General features: G+C 35.8%; 1 protein-coding gene across 2 annotated transcripts in view; it reads left to right on the forward strand.

Annotated features, from left to right (window-relative positions):
* Glra3 (glycine receptor alpha 3) overlaps nt 1–16,422 on the forward strand; it is a 132,878-nt gene that overhangs the window by 10,812 nt on the left and 105,644 nt on the right. The gene's annotated exons all lie outside the window — the stretch shown is intronic.

Consider the following 16,422-nt stretch of genomic DNA (forward strand, 5'->3'; position numbering starts at 1 on the left):
ACACACACACACACACACACACACACACACACACACACACATGCACATACATAAGGGAACTGAGAAAGAGATGTAATATCCATTACTCTCCCAGTTAGTGAAGAACTTCAGAAGTGATTTATAAAAAATGGAAATTTGCATGATTGGATACCTATTATTCTGCGCAGAGCTTCTCATACTTAACAGCAAGCATTCAATTGTTATAATGAAAAGCCTGGTGGTCCATGTAGACCGCTGGCTTGTAGACTCTTTCAAGTCCTATATAGCATCACATACCCTGGGGACTGAACTATAGGGATTGGCAGAACATACCTGCAGTACATTATGACAAGCTGATGAGGAGAAAAAAAATAAAGAGACAAAACAGAGCTCTTGTTAGCTTTGTTTTATTTTTCATTTCTATTTATTTGACTATTTTTTAATAGAGAGGACTTGTTAGGGTCAGGAAATTTATGCAACCACTTAGAACCTTTCTTCAGTTTTGTCATGTACCTACCTGAAACTGGATAGACCCTATAAGAACTACTTACTAGATAAAAAATTAGCAGTTTGAGTTTGTTGTCTGTAGAAAATATGTCCACGAATTAGGAAATGCTTTGCATTTAGAAAGTCAGCAGAAAAGGTGAACAAAGACTCAGACAAAGGTGAAGAAGGTCTGTAAGACAATAGCTGCAAGGTAAATTTTGAAACACATGAGGCCAAAGTCTTTGCCACTAAAAATGAATGGCAGCCTAGGTGTATCATAGGCTGTAGAGATAGGAGAGGTTCCAGTTTTATAATTAAGACAATTGAATGGCAAATTATTCTTTTGAAATAAGAGGCCATGTTATCTACTGCAGCATGATTAATAAAAACCCAGAGACAGAAATTGGGGTTCAACATGTAGGTCAGAAAAGCGAAACAGCCAGTCACCGGCTTTTACTTCTACTTCAGACCGAAACGGCGATCCTGCCTCCAAGAATTATCAGAATGAGCCGGTGTGAGAGCTGTCTCCTCCTGTTTTATATTCCTCTCTATTGCTGGGATTAAAGGTGTGGCTACTGGAATTGAAGGTGTGTGTTACTGTCTGTGGCAGTTTTACTCTCTAAAATATTACTACAATCAACAAAGATGAAGATGAACAGTAAAGCAGACTGGGTATGGCCACTCAACTAATTATAAAAGCAGCTCTGTTTACTCTGTATCACTGCAATTAGGAACTGCTATGGACATCAGCAAGACCCAGAGTAGCATTGCTGCAGCAGATGGCAATTATGAAGGAGGAGGCTGAGGATCAGAGGGTAAGGTCTTTATTAGGCCATATTAATTTGGGTGACAAAGTCATGAGTGGAACTCATGCAACCTCATTAACACCAACTGCTTACTTTTCCTAAAGAATGTCATATAAGGCTGCTCTATTGAAGGACAACAACAAAAGACAAATCTTCACTCTTTCAAAGGTGATAGGCAGACCGGTGTAGCACACCTCTAATAATAGAATTTGGGAGACTGGCAGAAGGTTAGCTGCAATTAAAGGTCATCCTGGAGTGTAAAATAAGATTAATTCACAAATGAAAAACAAATCAACATCAAAACAAATTTAAAAGGAGGGGCTTAAAATATGACAAAGTTAATTAGAAACAAGATTTTTGACTAATCTTTCTACTGATAAAAATAATAACCAACTTCAACCTCTTTACTTCTATTACACTATTTCATGACTGCATGAAAGCATGAAATTTGCAGCTGTATTTAGTTTTTTATTTAGTTTTGTCTGTTTATTTGTGTGTTGACATGATCAGCCCATTGTCATAAAACAGTGTTATGACATGCTGTATTAAATAAAAACAAAGTCTTTTAATGCTAAGGTAGATAACTTCTGTAATAAAGGGCGAAATACTTTTATATCACACCACAAAAGATATGCATATAGGTCAAAGGATAAAAAGAGGATCAGGGTGAAGGCAGAGGTGTAGGTGAGGGCCTGTGAAAAAAGGAGGTGGGGGGATATGGGAGTTTGTTATTTATATTGTATGCCAGCTTAGGTATTAGCTTGTAGTATAATGTGAGCATCCTTGATTGTGACTTTTTTATTTCACTTTTAATTCTAAAAATGAATGCAGTGCAATGAAAGTCTTGAAGTCTAGTTAATAATTTAACTGTTGAAAACACTCATAATAAGTAGAGCTAATACATATATTCCTCAAGTGTTCCACATAATAAAAACAGAAGGAACATTGCCAAACTCTTTTTATGAGGCTACAATTACCCCAATACCAAAACCAAACAAAGAATCAAGATCAAGTAATAAAGAGTACTACAGACCAATTTTACTCATAAACAAGAATGCAAAAATACTCAATAAAATACCGCAAACCAAATCTAAGAACACATCAAAAAAATCATCCACCATAATCAAGTCAGCTTCATCCCAGAGATGCAGGGCTGGTTCAACATATGAAACTCTATCAATGTAATCCATCATTTAAATAAACTGAAAGACAAAAACCATATGATCATTTCATTAGATGCTGAAAAAGCATTTAACAAATCCAACACCCCTTCATAATAAAGGTCTTGGAGAGCTCAGGGATACAAGGAACATTTCTAAACATAATAAATGCAATATACAGCAAGCCAACATCAAATTAAATGGAGAGAAAAGCAAAACAATGCCACTAAAATCAGGAACAAGACAAGGATATCTACTCTCTCCATATCTCTTCAACGTAGTTCTTGAAGTTCTGGCTATAGAAATAAGACAGCAAAAGGAGATCAAGGGAATCAAATTGGAAAGGAAGAAGTCAAAGTTTCATTATTTGCAGATGATATGGTAGTATATATAAGCGACTCCAAAATCTCTACCAGAGAACTCCTATAGCTGATAAATACCTTCAGAAAAGTGGCAGGACCCAAGAACAGCTCAAAAAAAAAAATCAGTAGCCCTCCTATATACAAATGATAAAGAAGCTGAGACGGGAATCAGAGAAACATCACGTTTCACAATAGCCACAAATAACATATAATATCTTGGAATAACATTAACCAAAGAAGTGAAAGACCTATTTGAAAAGAACTTTAAGTCTTTGAAGAAAAAAAATGAAGTAGAGACCAGAAAGTGGAAAGATTTCCCGTGCTCTTGGATAGGCAGGATCAACATAGTAAAAATGGCAATTCTACCGAAAGCAATCTATAGATTCAATGAAATCCCCATCAAAATCTCAACACAATTCTTCACAGACTTTGAAAAAACAATACTCTTCACATGGAAAAACAAAAAACTCAGGATAGCCAAAACAATCCTGTACAATAAGGGAACTTCCGGAGGAATCACCATCCCTGACATTAAGCTCTGTTACAGAGATACAGTAATTAAAACAACTTAGTACTTGCATAAAAACAGGGAGGTTGACCTATGAAATCAAATCAAAGACCTGGATATTAATTCACACACCTATGAGCTCCTGATTGTTGACAAAGAAGCTAAAATTATACAATGAAATAAAATATCATCAACAAATGGTGGTAGCACAACTGGATGTCAACCTGTAGAAGAATAAAAAAGATCCATATCTACCCCCATGCACAAAACTCAAGTCCAGATGGATTAAAGACCTCGATATAAATCCGACCACACTGAACTGACAGAAGAGAAAGTGGGAAATAGCTTTCAATGCATGGGCACAGGAGACCACTTCCTAAATATAACCCCAAACAGCACAGACACTGAGATCAACAATAAATAAATGGGGCCTCTTGAAACTGAGAAGCTTCTGTAAAGTAAAGGACACAGTCAATAAGACAAAAAGGCAGCCTACTGAATGGGAAAAAACTTTACCAACCCCACATCAGACAAAGGATTGATCTCCAGAATATATAAAGAACTCAAGAAATTAGACATCAATATTCCAAATAATCCAATTAAAAATGGGGTACAGAACTAAACAGAGAATTCTCAACTATAGAATCTCAAATGGCTAAAATATACTTAAAAAAATGTTTAACACACTTAGCCATCATGGAAATACAAATCAAAACAACTCTGAGATGGTATCTTACACCTGTCAGAATGACTAAAATCAATAACCAATAATAGCTTATGCTAACTCTTCCATTGCTGATGGGAATGCAAACTTGTACAACCACTTTGAAAATCAGTATGGCAGTTTCTCAGAAAATTGGGAATCAACCTTACCTCAGAATCTAGCAATACTACCCTTGGGCACATACCTTAAAGATGCTCAATTATACTACAAAGGCATTTGCTCAACTATATTCATAGCAGCATTATTTGTAATAGCATTGACCTGGAAATTACCTTGATGCCCCTCAACAAAAGAATGGATAAAGAAAATATGGCACACTTACACATTGGAGTACTACTCAGCTGTAAAAAGCAATGACATTTTTAATTTTGCATGCAAATGGATGGAATTAGAAGATACTATCCTGAGTAAGATAACCCAGACTGAAAAATATGAATATAGTATGTACTCATTCATAAGTGGATACTAGCTATAAACAAAGGATATTCAGCCTATAGTTCATGATCTTAGCGAAGCTAAATAATAAGGTGAACCCCCCAAAAAAACATATATAGATCCTCCTGGAAGTTGGAAGCAGACAAGATATCCTGACGTAATTGGGAGCATGGGAGTGGGTAGAGAAAGGAGGGTGGAATGGGGAAGAGGAGGAGAGAAAGGAAAGTGTGGGGAGAACTTGAGGGAATGGGATAGTTGAGATGGAGAAATGACAGAGATGAGAGCAAGGAAAGAGATATCTTGATTGAGGGAGCCACTATAGGGTTAGCAAGAAACCAGACTCTAGAGAAATTCCCAGTAATCCATAAGATGACCTTAGCTAAGACCCAAAGAAATAGAAGAGAGGGGGCCCATTCTTGACTTGCCCTATAGTCAGACTGATGAATATTTTAAATATCACCATAGAAACTTCATCCAGCAACTGATGGAAACGGGCAGATACCCACATCAGAACAATGGACTGAGCTCCCAAGGTCCAGTTGAAGAGTGAAAGGAATGAAAATATGAGCAAAGAGGTCAAGACTATGAAGGGTTCACCAACTGAAAGAGTTTACCTAAGTTAATGGGAGCTCATCAGCTATAGCTGGACTGGGAAAGAACAAACATAGGACCAAATTAGTCCCTCTGATTGTGGTTGACAGTTGCATGGCTGGAGCAGATTGAAAGGCCACTGGCAGTGTTACCAGGTTTTATCCCTACAGCATGTCCTGGCTTTGGGGTAAACAATTCTCTTTGGATGGATACCTTGCTCAGCCTAGATATTGCAGGGAGGGACTTGGACCTTCCCCCAAAGCAATGTGCCTTACCTTCTCTGAGTATTGGATGGGGGTGAGGAGAATGTATGTGGAGGGAATGGGAGGAGAGGAGGGAGTGAGAACTTGGTTTGGTATTTATAATGAAAAAAAGATAGTTTTTTCTTTTTAAAAAAATAAGTAGAAAAGGAAAAGAAAGAAAAAGAAAAATACAATACCATATCCATTGCTACACATATGTGCTTAGCATTTTTAACAAAAAAATAAATTTTTTGTTGTATTACTTGATTAACAGTTTGTTTTGTGTCATTTTTCCTCCTTCAAAGAATGTGTTAGTGAGGTAGATGTAAGACTTTCTGAACCACAGGAAGAAATATCTCCAGTCTGTCTTAAATATACTAGATATACACCTTCCACTGCACTGTGTCATTCACATAAACATTCATAGTCACACAAATGGGAAGATACATGAAAATCTGAGTACCAGTGTTCTATTGACTCAGTGCCATTTATGAAACATGCTTTTAGTATGATTTTATTTTATATTCTCTTCACATCTTTTTCCTACATTATATATTTGGGGGATTTGCTTTAAAATATCTTGCTTTTATATCTTGAATTTTACCTCACTAAGAATTTATTTATTTATTTTTTAAATTTATTTATTTATTAAGCATTTCTGCCTCCTCCCCACCACCGCCTCCCATTGCCCTCCCCCTCCCCCATCAAGTCCCCCTCCCTCATCAGCTCGAAGAGCAATCAGGGTTCCCTGACCTGTGGGAAGTCCAAGGACAGCCCACCTCTAGTAAGGTGATCACCCAAACACCTGACTAAAGCTTTATTTTTAAGTGTATTATAAGAATATACCTTGGTATAAGTTTAGTTGAAGTAGCAATCAGTAAGTTTAAAATGAATTAATATTAGTTCTGCTGTGTATACTTCTTTGGGGCATTTCATTAACTGTTAAAATATAAGTGAAGGGCTGGGCAGTGGTGACACATGACTTTAGTCCCAGAACTTGGGAGGCACAGGCAGGCAGATCTCTGTGAGTTTAAGGCCAACTTGGTCTATGGAGCAAGTTCCAGGACAGGCTCCATAGCAACAGAGAAACCCTGTCTTGAGAAACAATGTGTGTGTGTGTGTGTGTGTGTGTGTGTGTGTGTGTGTGTGTGAAAGGTCATTTCAGATAGTCTTAGTCACTACAGATTGGTGAGGTTAAAAACAGTTTCCTTTCCTTTTGCTATAGTTTTTGTGCATTTTATATGTGATTTATTTGAGTCATATTAAAAAGAAATTTACATTTATTTTTAAACAAAATGTGTGTTTTTTAAAGTATAGGAGGTACTTTTTTAGATAAAATTCAGAACAAAGACATCATTCTTAGACAACTGCTCACTGTTGATTTTATATAGCATTTTTGACATTAATCATCCAAAATATTATTGAAACCATCCTTAAAGATTTTGTTTTGTAAAAAAAAAAAAACTATTTGATGTGTGTTAAAGAACAGTGTTCTCTTGAACTGCCTCTTGAACAGTCTGCCCTTTATCAAACCAAACACTAGAAGATTTTTAGACTCTAAAGCAAATAGTATATTGGTGCTCTTTGTTCAGCTCATTCCCCTGAAAAAAGATGCAGGTCCTGCCCTCAGCACTGAAGTTTCCAGTCTTGCAGAGAGTATAGTGATGTACTGTATTACATCTCAATAATGAACACCAGTGAAAGGTAGAGTTCCACACACTGCACAAGCTGTGTTCTGTAAGTGGCGGGTCAAGGAGGGGTCCTTCTGGCTCAACTAAGCAAAGGAAATGTGAAGTAGTATGACATTTAAGCAAAATAATTGATAAGATTCTAGTAAGGAAATTTCATAACCTAGTTCCCAGTGATCAGGACATGAAGATGGACACTTAACAGAAATCCCACACTAGCTCAGAATTGAGACTAATAGAGGGCTATTCATTTAGGGGTAGACTCACAAATCAATATTCTCTGCTGGAAGGGAGAACAGCAACTGAATCTTGCAGCCAGAAAAGAGAACAGAGGCCATGCCCCAGTGGGCGTGTAACTTAAGGGCTGTAGGAATTCCTACACTCTGAATTGTGAGGAGTTGCTGTTTTGACTTTAGTGGGCCTTGTCCATAGTCTATCTTCCAGATGCATAGCACATCCTTGGCTCCTTTTAAAGGTATAATATTCATGGAGATGGGGAAAACTTTGGTAGAGTGTGGAATTCTGTATGTGTGCATGTTGAAATAAGAGCGACGGCCTGCGTCCCCAGCACCCGGCCGCCCGCACGGCTAGCTCTAGCTTATGCCCCGAAATAATTACACGGAAACTGTGTTCTTTTAAACACCGCTTGGCCCATTATATCTAGCCTTTTCTCGGCTAACTCTCGCACCTGGACTAGTCCATTTCTAATAATCTGTATAGCCCACGAGCTGGCTTACCAGGAATGATCTTAACCTGCGTCTGCCTGGAGTGGGAGAATCATGGCGACTCACTGACTCAGCTTCTTTCTCCCAGCCTTCTGTTCTGTTTACTCCTCCCACCTATGTTTTAACCTATCAGGGCCAAGCAGTTTCTTTATTGCTTAACCAATGAAATCAACAGATTGATATATGACACTCCCACATCATGTGCACACGTGCTTTTGTGTGATAAATGAATGCAAACAGAATAAGGAGATTTCAAAACCAACCTGAAGAGATGAGAGACCCAAGGCTAAAGAAAGAAGATTTTGTTGTGTATGTCAAAAAGAAAAGAAAACTAAATACTCTCTCCTAAAAGGAAAAGAGAGCCACACTAATTATGAACAACCTTCCACAATATGCAATTCATTTTAAGAAGCCAGCAGAATTTCCTTTATAAAGGAAAAGTTAATTTTGATACACATTTCTCTTACCTGCTGGGAGAATACAGAATTTTGTAGGATTGCAGTTGTAGCTGCTAACACAATAATTGTCATGTCACTATATTGAATATGTATTCATAATTTTTTATGCAATCTCCATACACATTTACTTCAAAACTGTCTTAGGGTGTTTATATGAATTTAATTTTGCTTTTTCAGTAATCAATTAGGAAATGCGTGGCTCGGTTGTCAGTACAGAAATCCAAATGCTTCAGATAAATATTCCCCAGTATTGCCTGGGTCTCTCCTTAGAGAGCGTGACTAAAGCAAATGAAGCTTCTTTTCAGGGCACATTCCACAATGATAAACGTGCATCTCAAGATAAATAAGTTGGGAATTTTTATATTTTTCAAGTCAAGGAAATTATTTATTATGGGCATGGCACTTTCTTACTTGTCTATTGTGTGATTTGGCAGGGAGTAGGGGGGAAGGAGAGGGAGAGAGGAAGAGAGGGATATGGTCACACTCCCTCTCCCAACCTGTGCTACCACAGTAAAGATAAAGACTTCTGTATGAGCAGTTTAGGAGGAGAATCCAAGCACACAGAGCTCAGCTTTTTTCCTCCCTTTTTATCCCCACAAACTTTGTAGCAAACTGGGGTGTGGATGCCTCAGATGAACCACGAACTATCCCCTTGAAACAACCATAACAATTATATCCATCCTGTGCTTTGGTGTATACATTTCAATAAGGATATCTGTCACCCACTCACTTGTCAATCTAAATGTTAATTTTTTTTACCAATTTTTAATGATATCTGCTCTCGGTTGAAATGGACACTGTCTGATTGCTAGTAAATGTGTCTATTTTGTATACACTGCTTACTCCCACGCTATCTTCCATGGGAATTGTTTCTAAATGATTTTAATTCCTTCGTACCGCTCAAACATCAATGTGCTGTTAGATATCTACTTTATAAATGACCTACTAAATTTGCTTTTGATGAACCTAATGCTTTATTAAAAACATACACACATTTTTAAAATTATAAACAACGGTAAAGACTTTAAAGTTCAGCTATGCCCATTGTGTTGTTTGCTCTCCAGTATTTTCTCAAGCGCATTCACTTTGACTTCCATTAAATTTCTAACAGTGCACCATTCAGGCAACACTGACCTCTAGATTGAAAAATAAAATGGCCAATTTTCAGTCTTTATCTACTTGGACTGTTAACAGCTTTTACTGGCAGGCTCATTGCTTCCTCCTCTTTGATGCCTTTATTTTAACTGGCTTCCATGACACCTTGCTACACTGCTTCTCCTTCTGCCTTATGTATTCTTCTTGGCCTGCTGGGCTCTTTCACGTCTCGCCTTCCACTTCTCGATTCTGTATTGTTTAATCTTTTAGTCTCAAGGCTTTAAATACATGTATAAACTAACGTAATATGATACAATAAATAAACATGTGGTAAACATCTTGAGCCCAGCGAGTGCCTTGATAAATTAAATCCCCAGCATGCTATTTGTTTCTGGTTTAGCATCCTCTGCTTGACTACAATGTGAATTCTATGACATAGATGGTGTGGACCCAATTTGTTTACTGTAGCATCCAGAGAGCCCCCCCAAAGAAAATTGAATATTTTCTATGATTATTTTAAAGGAAAAATGAATAAGTGAAGGTATTAAACAACCCTTTTTTCCTAAGAATTTTCTTTTTTTTTTTTCTTGTTTGTAAAAGTCTCTTCTACAAATGCTGCTCTATTTCTAATCCTTTATTTTGAAATTCTTCCAAAGAACAATTGGCTCATGGATTAAAACATCAAAACAATTTAAAGAGCGGCTTCATAACACTCCTCGGTCCTCCATCCCACATGCTTGTGTTCCTGGAGCGCAGTATTTTCAAATGTTTGCTTCAATTTGATGATTATTTTCATACACTTAAATGATAACTTCACATTGTTTGTGATTTGCTTCACATTTTCTTTGCCTTTAATTTTATAATTATTTTTCTGTCTCTATTGACTCTCACCGAATGGTTATGCCGGGCAGCTTTTTATGCCGATTTGACACAGTATACCCAGAATTCTTCTTTTAGAAGGAACTTCATTTACGAAAAGGCCCCACGACACTGGCCAGTGGGCAAACCTGTGGTACATTTTCTTGATTGATAATTGGTGTGTTGGGCTTATTTCACAGGAGTGACGTTGCCCCTGTGTGGAAAATCCTAAAAGGTCTAGGAAAACGGGCTGCACAAGCCACCAGGAGCAAGTCAGGAGAAGCACACTTCCATGACCTCTGCCGTGGCCCTTCCTCCAGGTTTCTGTCTTGAGTTTATGCCCTGACTTCCCTGGTTGCTGGGCACATTACAAGCCATAAGATGAAATGAATCTCCTCCTTCCCTATTTGCTTTGTTTGTCACAGTGTTCATAACAGCTACAGAAATTCTAACAGAGAAAGCACTCTTTCAATACATATTGTACTCCTCTTGCGCGCCAACCTGTCATTTTTGTCTTTGAAATATATATTATGTCAGCCCACTCCTTAGCAAAAGATTTCTTAATCTTCTGCAAGTCGATTTTGAGTCGATACTGTCTGTGGAAATTATAATTTCTTTTTCTGAGTTAGATAAGCTTCTTCTTTTCCTTGGTTTGTTTTCTCAGTTTGTTCTAATGCAATCCCAAGGCTTTTCCAAATGGAGCTTTTGTGCAGGTAACAGGCAAACAGCTTCTGTTCTGGCTGTTTAATTTGTTTTCCACCTGATTTAAAGATTGTCCAGAATTCTTATATAAAAGTACTGGTCAAAAAATAATTTTCATTAATTTGACTTATTATCTTGTAGCATCCACTGATGATAGTTAAAAAGATAAAAAAATTCTTGTTTCAGTCTTTTGAATTTTTGTTTCAGAATTTATTTTTTGCTTGAATAATTATTCCACATGTGGATTTTTAATTCATTTATTTTCTCTTTATTTTCTATTTATATAAATTTTCTATTTATTTTCTCTTACTGAAAATATTTTTCGTAAAATATATTCTAATTGCAGCTTCCCCTCCCCCAATTTCTCCCAGATCCCTACTCCCTTCCCATCCAATCCACACCCTGTCTCTTCTTAGAAAACAATTAGTAATCTAAAGAATAATAATAAAATGAAATGAAATAAAGGAAGATAAACAAACCAAAACACAAAATAAATAAGACAAAACATACAAACCAACAAAAGGAAAACAATGTAAAAACTTGTTTTTGATCTTGGCCATTCTTACAGGTGAGAGATGGAATCTCAGAGTTGTTTTGATTTGCATTTCTCTGATGACTAAGGATGTTGAACATTTCCTTAAGTGTCTTTCAGCCATTTAGATTCCTCTGTTGAGAGTTCTCTGTTTAGGTCTGTACTCCATTTTTTTTATTGGGTTACTTGTTCTTTTGATGACCAATTTCTTGAGTTCTTTGTACATTTTGGAGATCAGACTCTGTCTGATGTGGGGTTGATGAAGATATTTTCCCATCCTGTAGGTTGTCGTTTTATATTATTGACTGTGTCCTTTGCTTTACAGAAGCTTTTCAGTTTCAGGAAGTCCCATTTATTAATTGTTTCTCTCAGTGTCTGTGCTGCTGGGGTTATATTTAGGAAGTGATTTCCGGAGCCAATGTGTTCAAGTGTACTTCCCACTTTCTATTCTATAAGGTTCGGTGTGGCTGGCTTTATGTTGCAGTCTTTGATCCATTTGGACTTGAGTTTTATGCATGGTGATAGATATGGGTCTATTTTCATTCTTCTACATGTTGATATCCAGTTATGCCAGAACCATTTGTTAAATATTTGTCTTACACCTATAATAATGGCCAAAGATCAAAAACGCTGATGACAACTTATGCTGGAGATGTTGTGGAAAAAAGGGAATAGTTTTGCATTGCTAGTGGTAATGCAAGCTGGTACAGCCCCCTTGGATGTCAGTCTGGTGATTTCTCAGAAAATTAGGAAACAACCTTCCTCAAGACAGAGTAATACCACTATTTGGCATATCCTAAGGATACTCAATCATGCCACAAGGACATGCGCTCAACTGTGTTCATAGCAGCATTGTTTGTCATAGCCAGAAACTGGAAACAACCTAAATGCCCCTTGACTGAAGAATGGATAAGGAAAATGTGGTACATTTACAAAATGGAGTACTACACATCAGAAAAAGATAACAACATCTTGAATTTTCCAGAAAAATTATGGAGATATAAAATATTATTTTGAGTGAGGTAACGCAGACACAGAAAGACAATTATCACATATACTCACTCATAGGTGGTTTTTAAGCATAAAGCAAAGAAAAACAGCCTACAAACCACAATCCCAGAGAACTTAGACAACAATGAGGACACTAAGAGAGACTACTTGTTCTATGGCATCTAGCTCTGTCTTAGATTCTGGGGATTCAAACTCACATCTTAACATTTCATGCTTAAAACTATTATCAACTGAGTTCTTTTCTGAGGTCTCTACCATTTTGGAGATAGGGTCTTTCATTAAACAGGAAGCTCAATGAAGCCAGCTTGTCAATAAGCAAAAGGGGTCCACTTAGTTCTGTCTCCTCTATTGATATTATAGGCTTTTATGATGGCAGGACTCAAACTCAAGCCTTAGCGCTGTACAGTAAATACAGATTTAGTCGTTTCCCAAGTCCTTACATTCAATGCACCTATTCTTCATAATAATTTGTTTATGCTTAGTTTAGTCTAAAAGTTTTGAAAATTTATTTTTGCCTGTATGGAGGTATTAAATGTAATTTTCTGATAGATTCACAGATGAAACATTTAATCATATATTTTATAGAGCTACAGACTTAAGTTTTTAATTTGATTTTGGCTTATGTTTTTCATTGTGAGGACTGAAACAGTAATTTTAGGTTTTATAAATGTGCTCTACCACTGATATCTTCAGCCTGTATTTATAAATTTTAATCTAATTATGGTAAAATCTAATTAAAGACAATAAACTTTCTAGACAAAGAAAATTATGGCTTCAAAATTGTTTAAATGAAATAAGAACAAGACAGTAAACTTGAGCAGAAGTCTCAAGAGGAAAGATAACATAACATTCAGATTTTCTGTCCTATTTTTCAAAATGTTTGGTGATATTCTAACTCAAATAGCAGATATTTTTATTGGCCTCTGAGACAGTATGAATTTTAGCAGTTGTGTGATCACATTTTCAGAAGCATAGTTGTTAGAAATTTATCTTTATTTCAGCTATTCTCCTAAAGACTGTTTGATAAAAAACAATATATAACAGGAAATCATATGATATATTAAAGATTTATTTTCAATCTTTGTCACCATATGATGCTAACAAAGAAATGTCTTGGTAATTGTCCCTTACCCTTAATATAAGTGCCTTAAAATAACAATGCATTTCATTAGCCTCATAGCTTCTGTGGGTCAAGATGGCTAAGCAGTTTAATCAGGGGTCTTAGCTTAATTTCTCTTGAAATTACATCAAATCATTAATCACAGCTGTAGTCCCATGATATCTTGGTTCTGGACAAAAACTCAGCTTGGGAGTTACTAATGTCTACTGGGAGAAGCTCTCATCTTCTTCCTTCTAACTTAGTGTCTTTATAGCAGGATCACCTGCTTTCCCAGAGAGAGTGATCTAGGACCCTCTGTAAGGTGAAAGGAACAACATACTTTATTACTTAACAAGAATATTATAGGTCAACCTTCAGCCACTAGTCTAGTTAACATTAGAATGGATGGAGCAAATTAGAATAGCAAGTAAAAAGAATGACATGTTAAAAGTTACATATTTTTGAAATTATTGTAATTACCAATGCAAAATTTTTCTACTTCATATAAGGCAGAAATAAGTTCTAATTTCTGTAACTCTTTATGAATCTCATAGATTCTTCTCTTCTTTGTCTCTGAGTAATGTGGTACCCATAATGTTCTCCAGCCTCTCTTGGCATGGTGCTGATACCCTTTGTCTCTACTCCAACTTCACTAACCTTCTTGACACTCTGGTATTTCCTATGTATCTTTGTACCTAGACTGCACAGTTCATTTTTTTTTCTCTTCATCTGTCCTTTATAGCATTTTTCTATCTGAAATTCTGAACTACAGTCACCCTTCTTAATTATTTTCAGAGTTTTATACAGAAAAATTCACTTTGAATTATTTAAGATATACTACAGGTACAAAAACCCATTTAAATCCATCTATTGAAAAAAATTCAGTCTCAACTCAAAGGTGTTTTTATGTATAGATTCAATGATTAAGTTTTATCAGATTCAACATCATGAACAAGAGTTTTAAAAAGGTGAGTAGACAAGAATGTCAGTTAATATCCACATAGGCAGTCCTCATTTTAATGTGACTTAAATCTCTCTTGTTGAAACACTTTCAACCAGGAATTGTATTCATGACCAGGGAAGAGGTAACTTGATTATTTTCTGCTTATGTTGCTCATTCATTATTGAGGTTTCTCTGCATTTTCTCTACTCAGGTTCTAAGATGCTACTATAGGCACCCAAGACATTTTACATGAATTATTTTTAGTTCATTTCTTTTGAGTTCAGTCAAAGGGCTATGGTGTAAAATACAAAAGGAAAACTTTGTCATAAATTCTGGATGTATTAATAAACATATTTATACATTTTGCCATTTGTTTTACTAAACTTTTCTGTGAAAAAAAATGTATATTGCTTTTAAGTCACAGTTTTCATACTGATAAAAGAGTGTCTGGCTTGCCCAAAGCCAAACAACTAGTTAGTGACAGGAAAGGAACACAAAGAAGGCTCCTGGCTGTGCATCTGGAGCCTTTAATCACTGTACCACAAGGCCTTCTGTTCAATTACCCTGTGCACTCAATACATAATAAGAACTGTTAAGCCGATTCTAAGCAATTTCTATGTACTCTGAAACATTTAATTAGTTTTCTTTAAAATAAATAAGTCATTAGGAAACTACAAATTAGTGAGTTAATTAGCTGTGTTATGGCCTTTTGGTTCTTGCAGCTGAAATAAGCCCATGCCAAAACTGCCAAGTATTCTATTTATTACCCATGAGATAATCAGTCTTCATGAAGTTACAGGAGTCATCAAGAGTTTGAGGCTTAGAGCTATTAAAGGCTTTAGTAAAAATGAGTGATTCTGCGATAAGGATATATTTTTATAGAATGAATATTGTTCATTTCTGTATACTGTTATACTGTAGCTCTCTGGTACAATACTTTCCTAGCATGCTTGAGACCTTGGACTTTATCTTTATATAATAAATAATAATAATGGTAATAAATTATGGTTATCTTTTTTATGCCAGTTTTATGGTACATTGCATATACATCACAATTATTTTTAAGAAGTCCTTAGAAATCTTAGTACATAGTGTTTCTGCAGCTAAATATATTTAGTTTAAGGGTATCTTCAGTAATTAATCCTTCAGTTACTGATTCTGTCTGAGTTTCTCAGTCATCTTTATTTTTCTATTTCATGGTTGTTCAATTTTTGCAGTAATTTTTACTCTGTCATTTAGTAGTCATTTTATTTTTCCATGCTATCTTTTAAGCATTTTTTAATTCTGTCTTACAAATGATTGGTTCTTTTATTAGTTTTGCCTAATCTGTTGTTAAGACAACTGAACTCTTAGACTTAATTTACTTTAAAATTGTACCATTTTAATTTGGTTGGTAAGTAAAAGTAGACCCCCTTGATGAAATTTTATACCTTGTGTTTTAATTAATTAAATGTTCAATAGAAAATCTTTGAAAGCCTGTATGGTAATGTTATTATCTGACTCTTTATTATGTTCTTATCCTGATTTTTATTATCAGTCCTTTCTCTTCATCATGCATATGCAGATAGATAGATAGATAGATAGATAGATAGATAGATAGATAGATAGATAGATAGATAGATAGATAGATAGAGACAGATAGGTGATAGATATATGTAAATAGATGGTAGGTAGATAAATGATAAGTAGATAGATAGTTAGACAGACAGACAGACATGCACACATGCACATGCGCGCACACACACACACGTACACACAGAAATTAGAGACCATGGATGTTGGTTCATTCTTTAAAGTAAAAGTATTTAATAATGTACCAACAACGTAGGGAGAAAGAATGAATCAACATCCTAGGTCTCCAATTCCTCTGTGTGTGTGACTGTGTGTGTGTGTCTGCCTGTCTATCTATCTCTCATCTTCTATCTATCTATCTATCTATCTATCTATCTATCTATCTATCTATCTATCTATCTATCTACCTACCTACCTACCTACCTACCTACCTATCTATCTATCTA

This window comes from Microtus ochrogaster, unplaced genomic scaffold (genome assembly GCF_000317375.1).
Source record: "Microtus ochrogaster isolate Prairie Vole_2 unplaced genomic scaffold, MicOch1.0 UNK28, whole genome shotgun sequence".
In the NCBI taxonomy this organism is placed as follows: Eukaryota; Metazoa; Chordata; class Mammalia; order Rodentia; family Cricetidae; genus Microtus; species Microtus ochrogaster.